Source organism: Harpia harpyja, chromosome 7, assembly GCF_026419915.1.
Source record: "Harpia harpyja isolate bHarHar1 chromosome 7, bHarHar1 primary haplotype, whole genome shotgun sequence".
NCBI lineage: Eukaryota > Metazoa > Chordata > Aves > Accipitriformes > Accipitridae > Harpia > Harpia harpyja.
The window spans coordinates 5,041,943-5,064,549 of record NC_068946.1 but is presented as its reverse complement, the minus strand read 5'-3'; the positions used below and the strand labels follow the sequence as shown (position 1 = coordinate 5,064,549).

At 39.9% G+C, this 22,607-nt stretch overlaps 1 protein-coding gene across 5 annotated transcripts in view; it reads left to right on the top strand.

The window, feature by feature from the left end:
* The window catches only part of RERE (arginine-glutamic acid dipeptide repeats), a 257,136-nt gene that overhangs the window by 31,855 nt on the left and 202,674 nt on the right, over positions 1–22,607 (top strand). Inside the window, exon 1 of one of the 5 annotated variants that reach the window (XM_052791714.1) lies at positions 19,939–20,029. The exons of the other annotated variants lie outside the window; for them this stretch is intronic. The gene's annotated coding sequence lies outside the window, so the exon portion shown is untranslated. Of the gene's footprint in view, positions 1–19,938; positions 20,030–22,607 lie in introns of those variants that run through there. 5 annotated transcript variants of the gene reach the window in all.

Genomic DNA, 22,607 nt, shown 5'->3' with positions numbered 1-22,607 from the left:
GTAGTGGACTTCAAAAGTGCAAATACTTTGGATCACAACAGTTGCCTAAAGATGTCTGTTTGAGAGAGGGGTGGGTTGGTTCGGCTTCTAGATTTTTGGGGAGAGTCTTGGATGCAGTTAGTCACTGTTCTATGGACAAAAGCTGACAGTGGTCAAGGCATGCTGCTTTTGTCCTTTGGTCTGCTGAGTGATCAGACTAGTAGGGTGACTTTCCTTCCCTCTATTCTCCCCCCCCCCCCCCCCCAAGTGGTTAAGAATTGTTTCCTGGGAAAAATCAACTCAAGTGGAGATTTAGATTGCAATATTATCCTGTGTAAATGTGTATTCTTCATGAAGACTGCTTCATGTAGTGTTAAACAAATCCATTTGGGAATAGATTAAGGTAACTGATACTCTTAGTTGCCTTTAAAAAAAAAAAAAAAAATCCTATGCTATTCCAGTGATACTCCAAATAATTTGTCCACATAGATAAGCTGAATGTTTAATGTTTCAGCTCCATCCCTTCCTCTGCTTCTCTACATAAGAAAATTGTCATGCCACATTCTGCTAGTTGCAATGCCATCTAGATGTGTCTCTAACTTTCAAAAGCTTTTTAAAGTTACTGAAGGTAATGGCTTGTCTCCTGTGTCTTTTTACATGGCTGACAAGACTGAGCCATATTTCCTAATGCCTAAGTTCTTTCAGATTTCTATGTCCAGTTTACTTTGCACTCTGTATGCAAGTACAGTTTTTTTATTACTGTTTTATTCTTGCATGTGTATGTTTGGGGTTTTTTAGCTTTGAGTTGAAGGAAGGTGATGCATTTCTTCCAGTGCTGGTACCAGCCACCCAGTGTTGAATTGTTTTCACTAAAGGGAGTTCTTTCCACTAACTGTTTATGTGTGTTTGAAGAAAAGTGATATAATCAGAAATGGTTGTGCTAGGAATGGCAGAAGTCCCTATCAGTAGTTTGAAAAGGCCTATTGAGGACCCTGTTTGGTCTGTCTTCTAAATGAGGTATGGCACAATAAAGACTGCTGAAGTAAGGGTTTTTCTGGTGAAGCCTGCTTTTTGTGTAGTTTGCTGCTGTTGCACAGGCAATATAAATAATTGCTGGGCCTGATCCATGTACTTCTTGATGCAAGCAAGAAACAAGTGGTGACAGGCAGTGGAAGCTAATCCGTGTGGTATCTGTATGGGAGAGCATAAATGTGGAAGATTGTTGCACTGGCCATCTCTCTAGCATTAATATTAGTTAGAATAACTGTCAGTAAAGGTCACAGTCTTGCCGATCCAATGTGAAAGCTACACAATCTTGTTAGCAGATACTGCACCACATGAAAGAGGATTACATAGCAATAATAGTTCATAGTGTATCTTTTTATTGCTCTCCAAAGGCGATTGATTTATTTTCAGGTGTATGAATGACGAAATACAAAACTTGAGTTAACTTATTTTCTTAATAAGATGTACGCTTCATGTAATACTTCAAATGTGCTCTTCTAAATAACCTCATAATGATCCACAAGCTTGCCCTGACTTAAGAAGATTAAGGAATTAATGTCAAATTACAGACATAATGGCAAATAGTATTCACTCTGTTTGGCACAGAGGAGAGGTTGACAGTTGACAAACATTAAATGTATGTTTAAGATTCTTCTTAAAGAAAGAATCACAACTGTTACAATAATTTAATGTTAGTATGTCCTGAGTGTGTATGAGGAAAAGATGGCATTGGGCAGTTATATTGTTGTTCAGTTTTGTGAGAGTTTGGCTAAGGGTACAGGCAGATCTGCTCAGTAGTTGAAGGTGTCAGTTTAGTTCTACATCGGACAGTTTCTTGTAATGTCAGCAAAATCTAGAAAGATAAGTTTCACAGTCAAAGCGTACTTGTGCAGTGGGTTAGTTTTGGTGTAAGATAATGATAAAATGCCTAAGAAGATTGTCTGTGTTACATAATACTAATGGAATTACAGTTGGATAAACACATTAATGTAAAGGAGGGAGAAAATGCAGAGACTTTGGCTGTGGGAGGCATAAATGTTGCTGCTGAAAGCCATGGCATAATTTCTGAATATGTTTTTTAAATTCAGTGTAGCTAGTTAAAAATAAGACGTAATAAGTTTTAGTTTTCTTAGCTGTAAATGGCTTACCTTAATCTTTCTATTTTGGTCAAGTGAAAGGGAAATGAGGTCTGAGGAAATGCTCTTTAGCAAAAGCTGGGAAAGCTACCAAGATTACTTATCTGTCAGTTGAATCGCAGGTAATGTTTTTTTATGTGCACAGCAGTTTGCTCATTTTCAGAATCAGAGCAGTAGTGGTTCTACAGAAAGAATGGGTTGTGCTAAAACAGTGGCCAGACTGTTGATCCTTTTTGAAAAAGCAGTCTGTATTGAGAGATGTAGTAAAGATTTGCAGCTATCAAAGGCTCTACATTTTTTTCAATAGGTTCTATTTTTAGCTACTGTTCTCAATTATTTGTTGATTTTGATGTTCAAAGGTAGATACACATGTACAAAGGCAACGAGCTTAAAACCCCAAACTGCTTCTTGCAGTGACAACTGTTACAAAACTGCAAACTTTGTATGTGTAAAAGTAGAGAGCTGTCAACAGGAAGTCTAGTAGATACATTAGCTGTATGTGACCATTTAGACCTTAAAAGCTGTGATATTACAGCTTTTGTGGCTCAAAACCCAGTATCTTGCAAATGATATTATTAATCCAGTAATGTTTTACATAGTTTGGCACTTAATTGCATCAGGATATTGCTAAAGGTTACATTCAGCATTATTATGTTTAGGGCTTGGGAACCTAATGTTGACCAGTGTATAGAAACTACTTCTATTGTGTATCATGGTCACCCACACAGATGTTTGTTTCTGTTTGCAAAAAGCCATATAGGTAGTAGTTATTTTGATATATTGATCGAAAACAAGAAAAAAAAATCACATATAGATTTTTTTCAAGGAAGACATGGCGTGATCTTTAAATTAGACTAAACATGCTAGGATTTCCGAGTGATGATTTTTGCAGTCCAAGTAGCCTAGTCTGGTTTTGTTAGCTATGAAATAGCTGTTGTGGCTGTGAAGTTGAGTTTTTTGACTTGTATTTGTTAGGCAATTGCAAGAGCAGCTGTTATTTTGAACGTTTCTCTTGCAACAAATATCTCTATGGAAGATAATTTGTGATGGAAGCTTATTATAGCCTTTCTGTAGGCTAGTCTTTCTGCCTGTTTATATTGCAAAAAACCTTTTCTGACTTCTTTTCCAAATCTTTATTTTCCTGACAATGACTTAATATGTTGGAGAGACAAATGATTTTCTTCTGCCTCTTTGGATTTGTTGAGCTTGTTTAAAAATAAAAACCACTCTTGTTTTAACTCCTCATTTTTCCTGTGATTTACTTTAAAGGAAATGTTTGTTTGAAGATAGACCTGAATTCTTATGGCCCTTGGAGTTCTTACAGTTACTGCCTGTGTCCAAAAGCAGGGTCCTCGAGATCTTTTTGAATCCCCTTAGATGAAGGATGAATATCCTCTTCAAGAAAGATTAGAAGGATAATCATAGATTTTCTGAAACAGAAGATAGGTCTCCAGTATGAGATATGTGAGTAAAGCTCAAGAGCATGACCTTGTGTGTTTACTTGTTTTTCTGTACTAGAAGATGTGGCCCTCAGACTGGAAAGTGAAGATGAGGGGGTGGTGAGGGTGAAGGAAACAGCTTCTTCCTTCTTGGTTAGGAACTTAGATTGCCTTCAGAGCGCACTAGAAATTGCTTCCATTGTGTAACTTGTTCACTATTCTCAGTCATTGGTTGCGAGTCTGCTTAATTTGGAGGATTAAACCAAAAAGACGTTATTAAATTCTACAGTCTGTTTTTTTCTGTGTTTTTTTTTTCTTCCCAAGGGCTCAGATTTGGATGAAATGAATCACTAATAAATGAATTGATTAATAGTTACTTTAGATGCTCTCTGCATAGCTCCTTTCTTGTGCCAGTGTTATCTTTTGCACGTACCTACTTTAAGCAAAAAGTTTATAATCAATGAGTGAGAATTTAATGATGTGTTTCCACATGGCAGTAACTTACCCTCGTTTGAGGTTGAAGTAGGTCTTTTAATAGTAGTTTGATAACTAAGTGGATTTTTAATTAACTGAAACCCTATGCCTTAAAATCTTTCACTTACAAATAATAGTTAAAAACTCCAGTTCTTATGACAGGTAATCTTACAGACATGACCGATGTTAAAACAGATCAACAATGGTTCTTGCAATTCATACTCAGTCAGATAAAAATATCTGAGAAATAGCAGCTTCCTTATTCACTTCAGTAGAAAGCTGCACATGACGTATTTGAAAACAAAACTTAGACTTAATCCAACATGAGCTAGTTAATTTTCCTCCTAAGTGACAGAGAAGTAGCAATTTTTTTTTTTAATAGCTTTGTACTTTAATCAGAGGTAGTGTCTTATTTTGCTGTCAGCATATTGATAGGACAGATTTCAGGGAGATTGTTTTGGGTTTTTTTTTTTCCTACTTACATTTTAATGTTTGCCTGAATACTTACATAGCTTTAATCATGTCATGATGAGGGGGACAGCTAGAGTGGCCAACAGCATGGGGCTAGTAATGAGAAGATCTATTTCTTACTATTAGCATATCCTGTCACAGGAATGATAGCATACTTAAACAGCTTTCATGTCTGAAGAAGGAACTGTTTTGACATGGACACATGTGTTACTTGATAAAATCAAAGGATTTAATGCTGCTTAGGTCTTTTAAGAGTATGCAGGAGTCATCTGATACCCAGAGGAGAAAACATTTAGGAATTCACGCAGAGACTGTTCGTGCATACCGCCTTTCAAAAGGGTTCATACACAGGGAAAAAGAGATCAAGATGCCCATGTCCTTGAGGTTTCAGATAAGAAGCTTATCTCATGTTAGATGGTATAGTCTTCTATGACTTCTTTAGTGCTTTTGGAGATCAAAATTAGTAGCTTATGACACCCTTTAAGGCTGATAAGGATGGAAGGGCCTGCATCTTTAAGTGATGAAAAGTAAGTCCTAAAAATAGTTGCATTGTCTAGGACTGACTTACACTTAATGTAATTCCAAGAGTAAAACCACTTCAAGTTTTAACTTACTGGAATTTGTACAGAAAGGGGCATGTGTTAGGCTGTGTTCCTTTGTAAAATACTGATTTAAAAAAAAAAAAAGATTTTGTGCCTGTCAGTAGAAAAGTTGATGTGTTTCTCTGCCCAACACGAACAACTTCTTTAGATAAGCTATAGAAATGAAGGTAATTAATAGGCATATGACATAAAAAGCTCACAATCTTTTTAGCTAAGCATGTTGGTATTTTTTCTTAAGTTGGACTACGTAACTTATTCTGGGCTGTGGACATGGGGGACATTTCTGTTGTGAAAAACTTTGATGTTCCCACAAAACTGGGACAGGAAATAAAAAAGAGAGGTGCTAACTCCAACATAAGAAAAATTAAGCTTTCCTGCTCTGTGACAGGTTTCTTAATGACAAAATGGGCTTGGTGACTACAATGGAGTTCTATTCTTAGCTTTGCCATTATTTCCCACCCCCCATTAAATTTTCATGGGTAGGAAAATTCATCAGAAGTGAAACTAGTTGCAAGTCTTCTGCTCTATGAAGGAAGATACCTTGAAGAGATAAACTGGGAAAAATGTAGGAGCATTGTGGCCTCGCTTAAGCTAAGCAGTTGAAAATGGACGTTTGTGAGAGGAATTTGAAAATGAGACTTTTCAGCCTGGATGATATTGAAGCTTTGTTACTGCTAAAATGCGCTTTTTTTTTTTTTTAATATACTGTTCTGGTGTTTGGTGTTTTTTTTTTTTTCCAGCCCAATGCAATAACTCCCTCTGGGCATTGGTATTTCAGAGAAATTCCCCCCCCCCCCCCCCCCCCCCCCCCCGGGACAGGGGGAGGAAGCTTATCCAAATACTGGTAGCAGGTGGGAGAAAAGGTGCAAGTGGACATGCATACCGAATAAGAAGCTTTGCTGTATGGTGTCTGTTGTTGTTTAACAATACTTAACAGACCAGGAACTTTTTTTAACACTTGTTGCAGGAGAACTGTAAAATTTTACAGGTGTAAAATGTCGCATTGTTCCTGTGTATGTTGTGCTTTTAGAAAAGCTGCACTGTGTGTGGTAAAAGCAACACCCCTTCATAAACTAAACTCAGAGAAAGTTCAGTTGTGTACTATCACACAGTTATCAACAACCTGCTTAAATAAGTTGATAGTTGTTCAAAACTGCAAAAAATGCTTCGTGCAATGAGACACCACTCCACCTGTGCGATTTCATTCACCCCTTTTCCCAGCTCAGACTGTGGTGGATATGTAACTGATACATATGTATACACACACACACTGTATGTAAATTTAGAAGAGAATACATTTATCCCCTGAGGTCTGAAAAATGCTGTTATTGGCTTTTGTGTAAAATACTGCCGGAATTCTTTAAGTGAATGAAGCATTCGTGTTTGATGTCATTAATTAGGAGCTGACTCTAGAGGGCACTCTAAATCAAGATAGCATTCTCCTTCCCCTTTAACATCGAAAGATCATGCTTCTCTGAAGAAAAGCAATAAAAGTCGCTGTGCATTCCTTCTGTCTTTCTCACCAACCGCATGGCCTCTCAGTGTATTGGAAACACGAATATTGGTTTGGACTGGAGAGCTACTCTGGAAGATGTGTCTTAATTATTTAGCTCTGGGGGGATTCCTTCACAAGGATTCCAAAACACTGTGGGCTCTAACACCCTTACCTCTCGTTTTCATGCTGACTTAAATAATTTGGATGTTTGAAGTATCTTTGCAGGGCTTTATAGAGCATAAATAAAAAGCCAAATGGTTCAAACCGAATGGTGTTTTCTTACTTTCTTGGACAAGAGGTAAAATACTGCTTTTTTTCTTCAATATATTCAAAGAGAAAGAAGCAGTGTCTTGACTTGCTGTGGTTTGGTTTTTTTTTTTTTTAATATTCCTTTCCAGCAGCTGGTAATAACTGGTAGTAAAACATGTAATAATGTACAAATTCCAAACTGAGATTTCACGTAGGGATATTTTTTTTTTCTGTTCTTTGTAACTGTCCCTGTAACACGTTCTTCTTTTTCTTATATTTACATACAGTTTTGCGATCCTTTCCCAAACAACTAAGTAACTGTCCTTGGGAGGGCATTTTCTGGTTAGAGATTGTAAAGCCTCAAAGTGCTAATGGTTCTTAGTTGCTTAGTGTTGGACTGTAGCATAGGGCAGTAGATTCCATACTAAATGCCTTTCTGTTTTGGAAGTTGCAGTAGGATGTATATCCATGGACCAGCTGTATGTGACCAAGGCAGACTATTAGAAGTGCTGGTAGCATTTTAGGGGGAGTGTAGGTATTGCTATTCTCAGTCATGGCTCTTGCTGCTAGAGTAACTTCCTAAATTAAAAGTTGAACTCCTTTTACCATGTATTTTGAAACCTGAAAACACAGCATTGGCATTAATTGCACAGATACAGGACAGACTTCGAGGTCACTTAATTAAAGTATCTTTTCAGTAGATTTTCCTCTGAGCATGAGAACTGCTTCCCTAATGACTAAAAGAAGTCCCCTGATTATTTAAGATCTTACCTGAAGCTGTAGTTCAAGTTCTTGGTTGGAGAATATTTAAATCTGCAAATACAGTGTCTGTTCAGATTTCTCTTCTCTTTGCTGCTCTGGCAAGAATGATGCATTTCTTTTACAGCTTAAAAGAAAGTTTTGTCTTGACTGCTTGGGGTGCATGGTCATCCTAGTACATGCAAAATTAGCAAGTATGATTGTTTGGGCTCCCCTCTTTTGTTGTACTGAATATACTTTGCCTTTTTCCTCTGGAAAGTATTACTGTTTCCCCCGAATATACAATTGGGTAATACAAAACTTGTAATTTTTACCTCTGACTTGAGTGGTTATGAGGATAGTAATTGTTTCAGTCTGGAGATTAAAACTTGTCTCCCATGTCAGTTATTAAATGTGGGAATAGCTGCAGGCTGTGGAATAAAATATTTGATTTACAGTGTAACTCTGTGAAAGGCTATAGCACAAGAACTGTATAAATTTGTTTGGTATAAAAGCTTCATTTAAGAGGAGAAGCAGCAGCAGCCTACTAGACCATTTCTGGTTGTGATTTCTATTTTAGTAGGCTGAAGCCCAATGTGGTGATTTGTGTGGTATAATGATGGTAATTCAGAGCTGGAAGATGAGTTGTCTGTAATTTTGAGCCTTTCTCAGTGTTACAGCTTCTTACCAGCAGAGTTAACAGGAGCTGAACTGCCTGTAATACATGGAGTTTTCCTCCTTTCTCAAGTTAAAGGTTAAAGTTATTACAAGCATGTCTGTGAGCTTTTGTTAGCACTGAAGAGTGCTTTGGACACTTGCACATTATTGCTGTGGACATATTTTTCTACTTAACGTGGTGAGCAGTTGTTTAATTGGAAAAGCTGTTACTTCTCTTGATCCTGACTGTAGTAAAAATCAATGTCTTCTCTGCAGTCTGAACTAATAGGAATCAAACTCACTGAAGGATGAAAATGGTTTAATCAACAGAGCACCATCTTAAAGGTTATTTAAAAAAAAAAACCCAAACCCACAAACACCCCCACCCAAGCTCTGAAACTAATGAGCAAAACATGGTGCTTCCTACCTTAAGTTGGAGTAATGGAGGGAAGGTAGTAGAGGTTTTAATCTGAAATGCATCTAGTGATATTCTTGGGAGCTATTTGATTTCAGAGTCTTTCTTTTAAACACCACTTCCTGTATATATCTTCAACCTTTGGATTAACTGAAAAATGAGGTCTAATAATGGGTTTCTTCGCAGTGGAAGCCCTGAAAGGCACTCTCTATTCATTCCAAGAACTGAATCAAACAGGATTGTCAGGCTTGTTCTTGACCTCACGTGTCCAGTGAGGTCCACTTATTTAAAATATATCTGGTTATTGGTATCCCAAAGTGTAGATTTCATTGTGAAAGAGGTAGCGAGGGGAATGACAACAATATTTTGTTGCCTACTCCTTTGGAAAAATGTAGGTGGTGTTGGGGTTGGAATTGATGTCTTGTAACCCTGTGACTTGGGTAATGGACTAGGCAATCATTGCTTACATGCCTGTAAAGGGAGGCTACGGAGTATACTTCATGTTGCTTTCCTGACATTGCAGTCACTGTTAATATTTAACCACTGTTAACAACTGTGCTTTACAAATAAGCCTGGAAGTACAGGCTTTGATTCTAGTTAGTTAGCTTTCCAGTTCCCCCTCTTCTCTAAACTTTTAGTTGATTTTTTTTTTTCCCCGTTAGTTCACTCCTGACAATTTACTGCTTAATGTATTTTACAGCCATGACTTGCTACACACTGGCATCCTCATGAAAGTTAGATGTGTGCAGTGTGACCTTTTCATCTGTTGTTTAGGGGGAGGGTACTAGTTCTTCTTGCTGTCTGTGCATGGTTACATGAATGTGAAGTTACACGTGCATGTGCTAGTCTAGACACGTGATTTGAAAATTTTCATTCTGAAACTTGATGACTGGAGACTATAAACAGGAACGAAGTGGATAACCTAGTGTGTGTTCTGTGACTGCTTAATGATGACTATGTTAGGGAAATTGAAAGAAAGGGTAACCCTTTAAATTATTTTTTCACCTCTTGATATGCTACTCTTGGCACGTTCGGATCCTAAAAAACAAAGAAGCAGATTTTGTTTCATGAGGAAGTTGCCTGCCAAGCTTTAATGCAAGTGTTATTAATGCAAGTATTATTAATGGATTATCAATGAACTTGTGAGGTGTATGTGTATGCTTGTTACTGATAAAATACTAGCATGAAAATTCAGCAGTTCCTGTCAGTCACCTCGTCAAAGTCTAGACATTGTGTTCAGAAGAGAATGAGATAATAGCTCATAGACCAAACAAAGAACACCTTTGAGGTTCTAGGTATCACATGTCCAAAGACTTGCCTGTGCGGCTCTGTTTTTTTGTGCACTTTGCACGCTGTTTCTGTTGCTCTTCAGTTCATGTCTTGATTAATCAATCAAATTGTTAGCTGGAGTGGGAACCAAACGTATTAAAGAACTTCCTGTGATGTTGCTTAACTTTGTGCTTTAGGTTTGGGTTTTTTTTTCTTAATGCTTTCAGTTGGGCCGTTGTCAGCACTTGAGGGGAACACTGAAGATTTAAAATTTGCAATTGCAAAGTCAAGTCTCTACATGGTCTTTGTGGCTTACTTGAATTTACAGTGTTTTGGTGGGTTTTATAACTTTTTTAGGAGTCTGACACTAGATGGCATACTGCATCTTGACCGTGTCACCTGATTAAAAAATGGTCACTGATTACTCTCGAGCCCTTTTTGTTGAAAGAGGTTTCTTATGTTTCTATGCAGTGGCTTTAAAGGTGTGTGTTTATTGTTACATTAGAAACTTGCCTCACATCATCTAAAACTCAAGCATTCCTTTTGTCCAGGAATGTTTGCCTTTCGTGTAAATTTACGTAGAACATGTAAATATTTTCTTAAATGAATGTTTGTTTCATGGAATTGTCCCTTTGTGTGTGTGTGTGTGTGTGTTTCAGTTAGGTCTTGATTTGCAATCTGCAGGCAGTTGCTTTCATCAAAGATGTAATGTCTGGAACACAATTTAGAATGGGAGGGAATGGTAGTCTGATGTTTTACAGTTTTCTGCAAGTAATTTCAAGAAATGACATAGATCTCACATATCCTTATTACGTTGCCTTGAAATTATTTGGTTGCCCAATTCTGATGGGGATTATATGTTTTAAGTTTTTCTGTCTTAGTTTGTGTGAATTGCTGTGTTTTCTCTCCTTGTCGCAAGAAGAGACGACTAAATAGAAGATCTGAGGTGCCTTTTACATTAAATCCTCTTTCTGATAGGCCATTGAAAGAACAGTGTCAGGGAAAAACCGCCATGTTGCCAGTATAGCCTTCCTAAAAATACTAAGTTAATTTGTGTGTTTCTGTAGTAGCTGCATTACATATGAAACCAAGGTGAACGTAGTTAAGACTAGTGTGTTTTTTACGAGAGAATTTGGAAGGAAGTTCAGAGTCAGAATATAGTCACGTGAATGGGATTCTTAAGCCCTTAGTGTGATTTTATGTTAAATGCCGATAGGAAAATGTGCATTGTTTTGACAAGTAGCGTAGAACTGATTTATGTTAAAATATACAGCAGGATCCATTTTTTTTTGAGTGTGTTTGATAAGCTAATATAAACCATGCTTAACTATTGCTACCTCTTCATCTGCAGTGTGGGAAATATTGTGAAACTGATTTTGAAGGGCCTTTTTGACTGTTAATTGGTTGATATTAGCTATCAAAAACCTGCCGGTTCCTTTTCGTTCACTTAAAGCTTCTGCGTAGGTGGTTGAAGACCGCTGTGTGAAATATGTTCCTACATCAGTAAATCCCTGTGTTTGAAAAACAAATCAAAATAAGTTGAGTCCAGCAAACTGCTTACATAATTTGTGTGATTTAAGGAAGGTCATGTTGCCCTCTGAGGAGTAAAGTTTTTGAATTTATCTCTTTATCAAGTCTTCCAAAGGGTAAAGAAACCTCTTTCAGAAGCATGAAAGGTCTAGTTTAAGTGTAGTGGGCTGTAGCATGGCCAATGCAGATACATGCCTAACACTTGGTTGCAATTCTTACTTCGCTATATTTTTTTTTTAAGGCTCTTAAGAAATGGATGCCTGTGCATGTGGGAAAGTATCAGTTTTTGACATAAAATGCTATTTCTTCCTGTGAGATGGAAGCTGTCTTGTTTGCTTACTGTTATGAATTTGTGGAGGGAAAAGGAGAAGAGGAATAAACCAAGAACCTTCTACCTTATTCCATGTTATGGGGGATTCTGGAGGGGTGTGGTGGAACAATGCCCGAACTAGTTTCATATGCTAGGTATCTTCTCCCATAGTATTGGGAAATGAGGAGTTTCTTCCCTATGTAACTGAACTAGAGTCATGTGGTTTCAGACTGTTAACATTTTTTCAAGATTATAGTAGAAACTTCCTGTTTTTACAGCTTATCTCCCTGTCTGGAGGAAAAGATTATTATAGGTATGGTCACATCCTGTGGTTATTGTCACTTAAAAAGTCTATTGAATTTGCTGAAGCCTTTGAATGTGAAAGTGATTACTACACTAAAAAACTGTGAGCTGTAGTCACATTTCCGATCTGTGCTGTGATTTCAATAAAAGACTGTAAATCCATTGCAAATTTTACATATCTGTTAGTTCAATTTCTGCTATACTTGGTGTGTTGAGAAAATCTCCTGGTAAAGAATCTGTCTTACTCTGGAAGGAAGATTGTAAAGGAAGCATTTGGCAGTCATTTCCTTTAGCTTGTGAGTGTGAGCATGCTTTATATTATAATAGTTTGAACATACCACAGGCTGTTGATAGAGGTATCAAGTTTTCTACTCCCAAAGTTACTTTTAGTTGAAACTGGAGGGAAGAACAGGCAAACTTCCACTGTTTTACAATTGCTTTAATAGAGTTGAAAAAGATGCCTTTGCTTACTTCTACCTTCCCTCCTTTTCTTCCGCTTTACCCTTTCCCCCGCCGCCCCCTTTAACTAATGAGAGTTTTATTTTGTTTGCTTTTTATATACAGCTGAGAACAAATGGTTTCTTGGTTTTTTTAAATCCATTTATTAAATTCTCAAGTATGTAATTTTTCCTTTGAAATATGACTTTTTTTTCTTGACAAATATTTGGATTTTTTTCTTGTTTAAGATAATACCTTATAAAATAAATTGCGTGTGTCACTTTGTCATTAAATTCAATAAGCTGCTGAACAGGTTGATGTCTTGCCACAAAATCTGGCAGACAAAACTGGATTTTGTTTTAATATTCTTGGCTTAAAACGTACCATTATGTAATTTGGAGTTTCCCAGGGCAGGGATTTTCTACAAAAACATTTTTGAATTTAAGTATTGGTCCCTACAGAGAAGAGGAAGCAAACCAGAGGAGAAATATTGAAAAAAAAGTTATTTCTGTCATTAGCAGACATGGACTTTTTTTGCTTAAATTTGTCTTGCCTGGTTTGTTTTCATTTCCAGATATGAAAGCTGTAGCTGGTTTTCAAGTTACTTGTCTCACTACTTGTTCCCTAGTAGCTTGGTCACAATATCCCCATTGAGTTTATTACAATTCATACTTATATAGTCTACCTATGCACGTAAAGCTTTTATTTTAAAACCGTGCCAAGTTGCTGCATTCCTTGGGTTGTTAAACTTTTTTTTTTTGGTTGTTTTGTTCCCCCCCCTACCCCCTGCCTCTTCCCAAAGAAAGCATACTGTCTTTCTGGCTGAATTTTGTCCTGTTTGAGGTGCAGCAATTTTAGAGCACTGTCCTTGAATTAAGTTTTAACTGTAAATAGGAAATGCTGTCTCTTCTGTTCCGTGTTTGTTTTTTTTTTCTTGGGCTTTTTGTTATGCACACTCAAGTCTGGTTTCAAGGGTTTACATAGCTGGCAGAATTGAGTCTTCAGCATTTGGAGGGGGGAGAATAGGGAGAAGGGTATGGGGTGACACTACTGTGAACATTCACTTAATTATATGGGGGTTTGAGATTGAACTCCTAGTGGGCTGGGCTCTATCTGTTTGGTTTGATGGTATGGTTTTGTGTCGTTTCTTCCCCCCCCCCCCCCCCCAACACTTATGAAGCTAGGCCTTCCAGTAAAATCCCGAGATTTCACATGTTAGCATGTGAATTGCCTTAGTCTTCACAGCTCCCTAGGGGAGCGACTTTTGTTTTTTCTTTCCTACTGTGACAGAAATGCTGTGTGCATCAAAGATGCTGTATAAAAATAACCTACCAAATTTCTTCCAAAGACGTGTAGTGTGGAGTTAGGCAGGACTTTATGTCCTTGAAGTCTATATCCCCAGTATTCAGCTGAGTGATGCGCTGACTGTACCAACAGGAAATTTTTGGCTGTGTCACAGGTTCTGGGTAGGCTGAGAAGGAATCTGAGGCAACTTGAGTTTTTACCTGATTACTGCTTATCAATACAATTGCTTGTTAATACCATCAGTGCACAGGTCTTGGGATTTTTTTTTTTCCTTAGGAAGACTTTTGTTTGCGTTTGTGCATTGCTCTTGAGACTTGTGCCTCTTTTGTCAGGTGGAGTTTGATCCAAAGCTGTTACCTTACAGGGGTGGCAAAGGAGTTGTTGGTGGCAGTTGTTGGTGACAGTTACAGCAAGGGTGGTGCCTGGAATTCTTCGGCCTAAGAGTGCTTAAAATGAGGTTGAAGTTTTTCAGACTTTTCTGTGCTTGATAAGGGTCTTCCTTTCCCAGAGTACTGATGTGGTGTCAGATTTTAATAGTGACCTGTACAGACTTACAGCTTGACTGGAGGTCTTCTGAAATACAAACCTGAACACTGGGTAAGTACAGAAAAGGAGTCATAGTTATTGAACTATAAAATGCGTGATAGTGTTAGTAATTTGGTTTAGCAGGTTCTAGGTTAGGTGCTGTGTACCTAGAGGCTCAGGGAAAAAAAACCCAACCCTCACCCCAAACAAAACCAACCAACCAACACCCCCCTGCCGCCCCCCCCCCCCCAACCAACCAACCCAAATCCAACCCAACAAAAAAAGCCAAACCTCTGAAGGTTCATGGTCTGTAAAGGGTACAGGTTCTATCTGGGGATTTGAGAGAGGCAAGGAAATGGTTGATCTGAATTTCAGCAGTTGTACACTAAATTAAAATAACTCTTTGTGTGCTGATTTTTAAGAACTGCTGCCTGCTGTATACATAAACGTGGTGGAGCAGAAGTGGACAAGACTGATTGTGTTTAACTGTAAGCAGAGTTTACAGCCTCCTTAGGCAGGCTTGGATTACAGAATGAAATGGCCTTTTGATTATGTTGAAGCAATAATAACATTGCACTGAATTTCCTCTAAGAGATTACGGTTTAGTAGTGTGGAAAAGCACCCTCGTATAATTGTGGAGCAAGCTGTAGCTGAATTAGTGCTGTGGCAAGAAGCTGCTTAAAACTCAATGCGTGTTTCCTCTTGGGTTTTCACACGTGCTCACAGATACACAAGTGCAGACAAGACTTTTCCTGCTTCAAGCAGGTTTGAAGAAATTTGTGTGTAGACAGTAGTAACTGTCTTGTCAAGAGCTCAGTATCATTTATTCTCAGCTGTGTTTACACTAATAAAACAGTGCATTATTTGCAAAGGAAGAAAACATCACCTCTAACCTGACCAATGGTTTTGTGTTTAGAATAGGTAGAGCCTAGATGCTTTGATGTTGAATTGGAAACAAACAGAAATGGGTAACAAATATTCAGTGCTCCTGTTGTGAGCAGTTAGGTGACCTTTCATGCTAGTAGCCCAGCCTATGTTTCCTCTCCTCTGCTGAGGAATCTTCAGTTGACCGTTGGCCTCAGGAATTTTCTAGCTAATTTTCAGCTTAAACTGCCTCTGCTTCAGGCTTTTTGTTTTACTGGAGGTATCACTGTTATTTTGGCTGGGAACATAGGCACTGACAGTGAGAGGGAAACTTGATGAGGGCTGGAATTAAGTGACCCACAAGAAAAACAGTGCTGTGACAATAGTAAGCTGTTAGCTTGTTCTCCATGAACCTACTCCCTTCCTTTTCCCCCCTACCCAATGCCAAATCCAAAGGGAGAGCTTGATTTACATGAAGCTCTGAAGACAGTGTTAAGTCCCATTTAAAAATAGGTTCAGCTTAGCAGGGGTTTAATGTGTTACACTTGTTGCTTTCCTAAGCTGGGAAGTAGTGTTATATTAGCTTTTAGAAAACACTTGTCATGATCACATCTCTGAGTGTTTTTAAAAGTAAGTTTAAGGTTTCTCTTTGTAGAATTTGTGCAAGCCAGACAGTGTACTTGAACCTGCTTTTAAAAAAAAAAAATTAACTGGATGAGTTAACTGCATGACTTCAGCGAGCTGCCTTTAAGTGTTTGTGGGACCTCTTTGTCTTGGATGTCTCTTAAAATAAAAAAGTTAATTTACCCATTTAATCTGTATAATCTCATTAAGTCTGTTTACGGTTAGTTTGTGTTTCAAGTGTATACATATCTGGTAGACCTGAAATTGCTCCTTTGGAGCAGTGTTTCTAGTGAGTGAAATGTTTATGCGTACTTGATGGCTAAATCTGTCGGAAGAAGTGGAGAATGCTGCTGATCGATAATAGATCTTGTGGCTTGGTGGAAGTATATCTGTATCTAATATTCTTCAAATTTGTAAGTCTGTATTTAATATTCTTCAAATATGGTAGGACTCTTGTGCAAAGTTATGAATTATTCGTGTTTGTTATGAGTAGTATGTCTAGAAAGCAGCACACTTTACAGCTCTTTGAAGATACACTGTCTGTCACTTCTCAGTCCTCAATCTTTTATAAGCTGAAGTGCGTAGGTACAGTATACAAAGCGTTACAGTATTCATGGAGAGCGCTGAAAACCAAAACCTGCAAGTTAACTGGTGCTTTCCAGTCCTTTGCTGTAAGAAGAGAAGGTGTACCTGCGTGTATATGTACATGCCTTTAAGCATTGTCAGCAATTACTGACAGCAAGTCAAAGCCTTATTTTTTTCAGATTTCCAGCTTCTGTTGTTTATTGTCACGGCCTTAATGTTTCTTCAACTAGGTCTTCCGTTTAATTATAATGTTTATTATGAAGTCAGATACCGGCTCCCTTGGCTGCGTGCTTAGGCCTGTAGCATGCCGAGTGCTTTGCTTGTAACTGCATCCCTTGTCTCAGTTCGTTATCTGTTAATGGTACTCAACATGACAGGGTTGTTTTGATAAATGGCGGCTGCCAGGAAAACTGGGCTGGATTTTGCATGCGGTGGAATTGAGCTTTATTTCATTGTGTAACCAGATAACTGATGCACACTGGACCAAACACAACAGTATGTTGTGCGAGGTCTGTTAGCAATTGTTCCAAAGCTGTCACTCGGTGAATCTCTGCTCAAGCCCGCTCTAGGTCTCATTCTCTACGGTGTATTTGCCTAACCCTTCTGGAGGTAGTTTTTGCTTGAGTAGGCTTGATGGGTTTTGTGTGTGTGTGTGTGTATATATATATATAAAACTCACTCTTTTTTTCCCTTTTTCAGACGTGCATGCTTTTAGTGTTGATATTAAAAGAAATGCTGTTGTAAGTTTATAATGCTGTGACTAGCAAAGGTGTATTTCATGACCAAGAAAAGATTTTCATCTTTTATAATCCATTTCCAAAAGACAAGATAAAAAGTCCCTATTGCAAAATGGACCTTGAGGCTGTACTCTGTGCATGTTTTTTTATTTTAGTCTATGAAATGGGGGCAGATCTCTGTATCTCATAGGAAAGCCAATTAGTGAAAGTTCAGTTGTTTCTGATGTCAGTGATTGAATGCTGTAGCTGTTCTGTTCATTCAAGAATCTCCAATATGCTGTATAAAAACAGATGGGACTTCAGATGATTTCAGTGCCATCTACCACATTGCTGAATTCTGAAGTTGATTCGCCTTGGATTTGCAAGACAGTGTCTGAGATTCAGGAATACTTTCCAGTTCTGTTGCTGTGTTCAAACTGCTGGATGCTGTGCTTTGTACTGTTTGAACAACTTTCATCGTAATGAGATACAAAAAAATTCTACAGATACACTTTGGGTTTTTTTAAATTTGAGTGCATTTTTCCAGTATATACTGACTTTTAGGATTTGTGATCCAAGCTGGCTGGGTCATCAGTCCTAAAGGGATAAGGTGTTTTTGAACTACCACCATCAAACAGGGTATTCTTCAAATAAATGCAACTTGGCCTGAATTAACTTACAGCTGGAAAGCTCTTTTGGAAGTCATTAGAAGTAAACACTGATTTAAATACACACTGGAGCAGTAAGTTCCTTTTTGTGATTTGCCAGGTGTCAGGCCACATTTGATTAGAAAATTGAAGTGAGGATAAATGCAATGTGGTTGCTTTGTGCTGACTTAAGGATTGAATTTCAGCTCTGGCAGGTTTGGAGCTATCACATGGCTACTTGGTTACAAAGCTTATTTTGAACCAGTTCTTTTGAAGATAGGCTCCAGTTCAGAAGCTCTTGTACAATGAATATTGCAGGAGCAAAGCTTGTGCTGTACACTGTCTTCAATTTGTATTGATCATAGCAGTCTTGCAATGTGGCAAGGGCATTAGAATTAATCAGTTACTTCAGCTGTGTTAGTGGTTTTAGGTAGCTATTTCTAGAAAGTACAGAATAAATTTTGAAGTCGGATCTTTGTCTCCTGAAGGATTCCTGTGCTGTAGTACAAAACATGGTAGAAATTGGATCTATGGATAAAGAGAGGGAAAATACACAACTACAAATAATTAACAGCATCTGGAAAGAATAAGTTGGCAGACAGTACTTGAGGGTGTTGCTCTGATTAACTGGGTTTGTGAACCTTGATTTTTTTTTTTAACTTGGCTTTGTAAAAAAAAAAAAACAAACAAAAAACAAAAAAACCCCCAGCTTTGAGAAGGTATACTCCCGTATTTGTTTTATAGGCAAAATACTGCTGCATGGCTAGGAAATGGATTTGCTTGGCAGGAAAGAAGTGCATGTTGCCCTCAGGTAGTGGATTACATAGATGACTTGTTTTGCGTGTTATTCTGCAAGGGAAATAGCGAAGCTTTGCTCTAAAATTAAGTCGGTGCTAGCAGCTGAAAGGTCATGGTTGTGGTGTTAAAGAACAGTGCAAGACGTTGTGAAATTCAGACAAGTTACAGGTTTGCACGAAGGCATGCAATAAGAGATGAATATTATTTTTTAAAATTGCCAATGAAATACAATTAAAAGGAACATGTTTTGCTGAGCGGATGAATTTCTGTTTCTGACGGGGGGAGGGAAGACGTCGTAGAAAGGATTTTACACAAAATGGCTTACTAATTGATACGCTGCAACAAAATCCTTGTGTAGTAGCGTCTTTTGATGTGCCACTGGACAGGCGTCTCTTTCTTATCCATCTTAGGAATGAATGCCGCGTGTGGATGTATTCCCTCCACCCCTCTATTTTATCTGCATTTTCCCCACCCCCTGTGTGTTTTGATCAGCATTTGTGGAGGCGAGGAGGGCTGGTAGCATTAATATTCCTGGCTGCGGCTCTGGGATGTGAGCCGCTGATCACTCCCGGGGATGCTTTGCCTCCTTAATATCTTGCTTGCAGATGCATTTTCTAGCTGACCACGCTATTAAAGAGCTGCCATCAATCACGGGGCTCCCGGTTCCGGCTCGGCTGAGCGGGGAGGAGGCAGAGGCGGGCCGCCGCCGGGGGAAGAAGGAGCGTGTGTCTCCGTGTGCGTGCCTGCGCCCCGCCGCGTGGACCGGGGAAGCGGCGGCGGCGGGCCGGGCCGGTGCGTGAGAGCCGGGCGGGGCGCGGCGGGGGTAACGGAGGGGGGGCGGGGGCGGGGGGGGGGGGGAAAGCCCGGCGGGGGCCGGGTGGCGGGTGGGATCCGCGCCGGGTTTTCCCCCGCGCCGCCTGCCGCCGCCGCCGCCTCCCGGGGCCGTGCGGCGCGCCCGCCTCCTCCCGGTGCCGGGCGGGGGCCGGCGGCCGCGGCATGTGGCGGCGCCCGCAGCCGCGCTGCTGAGGGGGCGGTCGGCCGGGGGGGGGGGGGGGGAGGGATTGGAGCGGGGGGGGGGAGGCGGCGGCGGCGGCGGGTCAGGGCGACGCCGTTCGCTCCGCCGCCCGCTCCGCGCCCCGGCCCAGCTGCTTGGCGGCGAGGCGGAGGGGCCTCCTTTTGTTCACCAACTGCGCTTTCTCGTCGCCCCTGGCCCCCGCTTCCTCCCGTCCTCTGCCCTCCCCTGCTCCCTCCTCTTCCTCACGGGGTCCACCGCTGGGCACCGCGGCCCCCCCCCCCCACCTCCCCCCCCCCCCCCCCCTTCCCCGCCTCCGCAGGCTCCGGAGGAGAAACCCCCGGGTTTGTTGGGGTCAGGCTGTAACAGCCGCTGGGATTGCGGACGAGTTGTGTTTGTCCGGCACCTCCGAGAGCTGCAGAGCCTAAGCCCGAGGCTGGCGGGTGAGTGCACCCCTCCTCGCCGAGAGCGGCAGGACCTTCGCCTGGGAGGTGGTGAAGGCCCCCCGAGGAGGGGGGGGGGGGTGGGCGTTTGCAGAGAGGGCAGCTAGGATCTGCTTTTAAAATGAGGGGTGAGGGTCAATAGAGCGTGTCTCCAAACCAGCCTGATGGGGTAACTTCGGTGCCTTATGCGTACAAGTTGTATTTCCAAGAGGAAAATTGTTAAGGTTGCTCTTGAAGTTGACTAATTGTTACGTAGCCAATGGTAACACAGAAAACACCTGGGTGGAGAAAAAGCTCGACTTCATTCTCTTTTCCCCTTTTGGTTACTCCAGTTTTTTTCCAGAAAAAAAAAAAAAAAAGTTGGATCGACTTGGTAGGTGAGGTGGTAGTTTTTATTGGCCTAGGAAGTTCAGAACGCTGTAAGACTGCTGGGTTTTCTTCCCATAACAAATGCTTTACCTCTGTGTCCTAAATATAAACAGCTCAGCTAAAGGGAGTGCTGTGTTTTAATTTCCCCCCCCCCCTTTTTTTTTTTTAAAGCAAAGGAGATAAGGATTGCATTTTTCTTATTCTGAAAGAAAGTACTTTTTCACTGTACTTGATAAAATGGAATGCCTTTGAAGTACGAATTGGTAGGGTGTGCGGTGTAACTTTTTTTTAGCGATGTTTAATCGTGTTTTAAGATAATGACAGGAGACCTGCTTGGCCACTTTGTTTCCTGAGGAAGAAACCAGCTCTGCTTTGTTTTGCAATTGGTTTTAAGCTCTTCTTGAGTACATGTGGCTTTGCACTGCATGGGGCATTGTGTGACTGGATGGCCTCCTTACAGCCATATGGGGCTTCTTTAATTGTATGCGAATAAAAATGGCAGTTAACAAGGCGACTTAAATTTTTTTTTTTTTTTTAACTTAACATTAATGTTAGGCATGAAGTAGTGGAAAGTGGAGAACAGAAATCTAGTGAAATGTAGTTTCAGATGCTCCACCAATATGTTTCTTCTGGGAACTCGCTTTAAAGTAAACTGGATTTAAAACCCTACAGACGAACACTATTCCAATGTAAAGCCGTTAATCTGCAGGCAATTAGTTCCAGACGTGCAACCAACTCTGCATTTTTGTCAGTTTTTGTTCTTACAAGCGATCGCATTTTTGAATACTTATGCCTAGCGAGTATCACAAGACAGACGTTTTAGATGCTTAACAGCAAGTTGAGAATTGTGTAGGAGCAGCATTTAAAAGCTTTTATTTGTTTTTCCAACCCTGTAATTTAGTAGTGTTTAAAGTATTTTATAAAGATCTGTGGGACCAGTGAAAGGTGGTTTGGAGTCCAGAGCACTTGAGTGCTTATTGTACTCTGGCAGGCTGGGTGCTTGGCAGGCACTTCTTGAAATGTTATTTGATCTGGCTGCACGATAGAATTGACTAGGATTACACAATTCCCCCCCCCCCCCCCCCCGCGCTGTTTGAAAGTGATGCATCGGCGAGTGTTGTTCAGTAGCATATTTTAAGACATAAACTGCATGTATTCACTTTAAACATCTTTCCAGAGAAAGGCAGTTAAGAATTTGTCTTGTTTTGTGGTTAGGATTTATGAATTGAGGCAAGGGCTGACGTAATCTATCCTACCACTTCCTTTGTGTGTGTTTTATAGTTGATAGTGCTTTGTTTTACTTAAAATAGCCAGGACTGTGTCTTAAATGCTTTTCTATCTCCTTTATGCTGTGGCCTTCAGTATAAGCAGACAACTTGTTAAAGTTGTATGTGATTATGCCTCTTTGAGGAAATGGTTCCTTCCTTTTGTCACTAAGGTTCAGTGAATTGCTTGTATGCTAAGTAGATGAGACTTTAATTTTAATTAACATAATGATGTATACAGCTGTTCTGTCAGAATGCATCGACTGTCTTTGCAATTTAACTACAGGTTGTAGAGAATCTCTTGGTGTGTTTCTCAACCCCTCTTTTGCTTGCTTTTATTTATGTAGAGGTGACAAGATGGGGCTTTTGTTTCCTGACGTGAGTAGTTAATAGCTCATCTGTGAGAGAGCTTTGTTTTGATTTTTGTGTGTGGGAAAGAAAACAAGCTATTTATTGTTAAACTAAACCTAAACCTCCTTGTTTTTTGGGTCGAGGGAGGTTATGCTACCTATTGTTTGGCTTAAGAGTACCCAGAAGGAATCCCTAACTTGCTAATTTTACAGGGTCAGTGATAGGTTGCCCTCCCCCCCTTTTTTTTTCTTGGTGTACTATGAATGAGTTCCTGCTATAGTGATTGACCTATGTGTAGGTGAATCACTTAAAGGGTGATTGTACTCTCTATCTGGAGAAAAAACCAAGGGACTTTTAAACTGTAGAGACAATGCCATTTCTTTTTGGCACCTGAGATAATCTTCATACTGTTGAAACTTTGATTTAATGGACCAAATTTCAGCAGATGGAAAATAGTCAGATCTCCACAACCTCAGTGGGGTTACTTCAGCATCAACTGCAAGTACAGCTCGATATTCAGCTCATAGTCCAAAAATCCCATACCGAGGACCTAAGCTAACTACTTGGTAGCATTTTATATGGTTGAGGCTTAT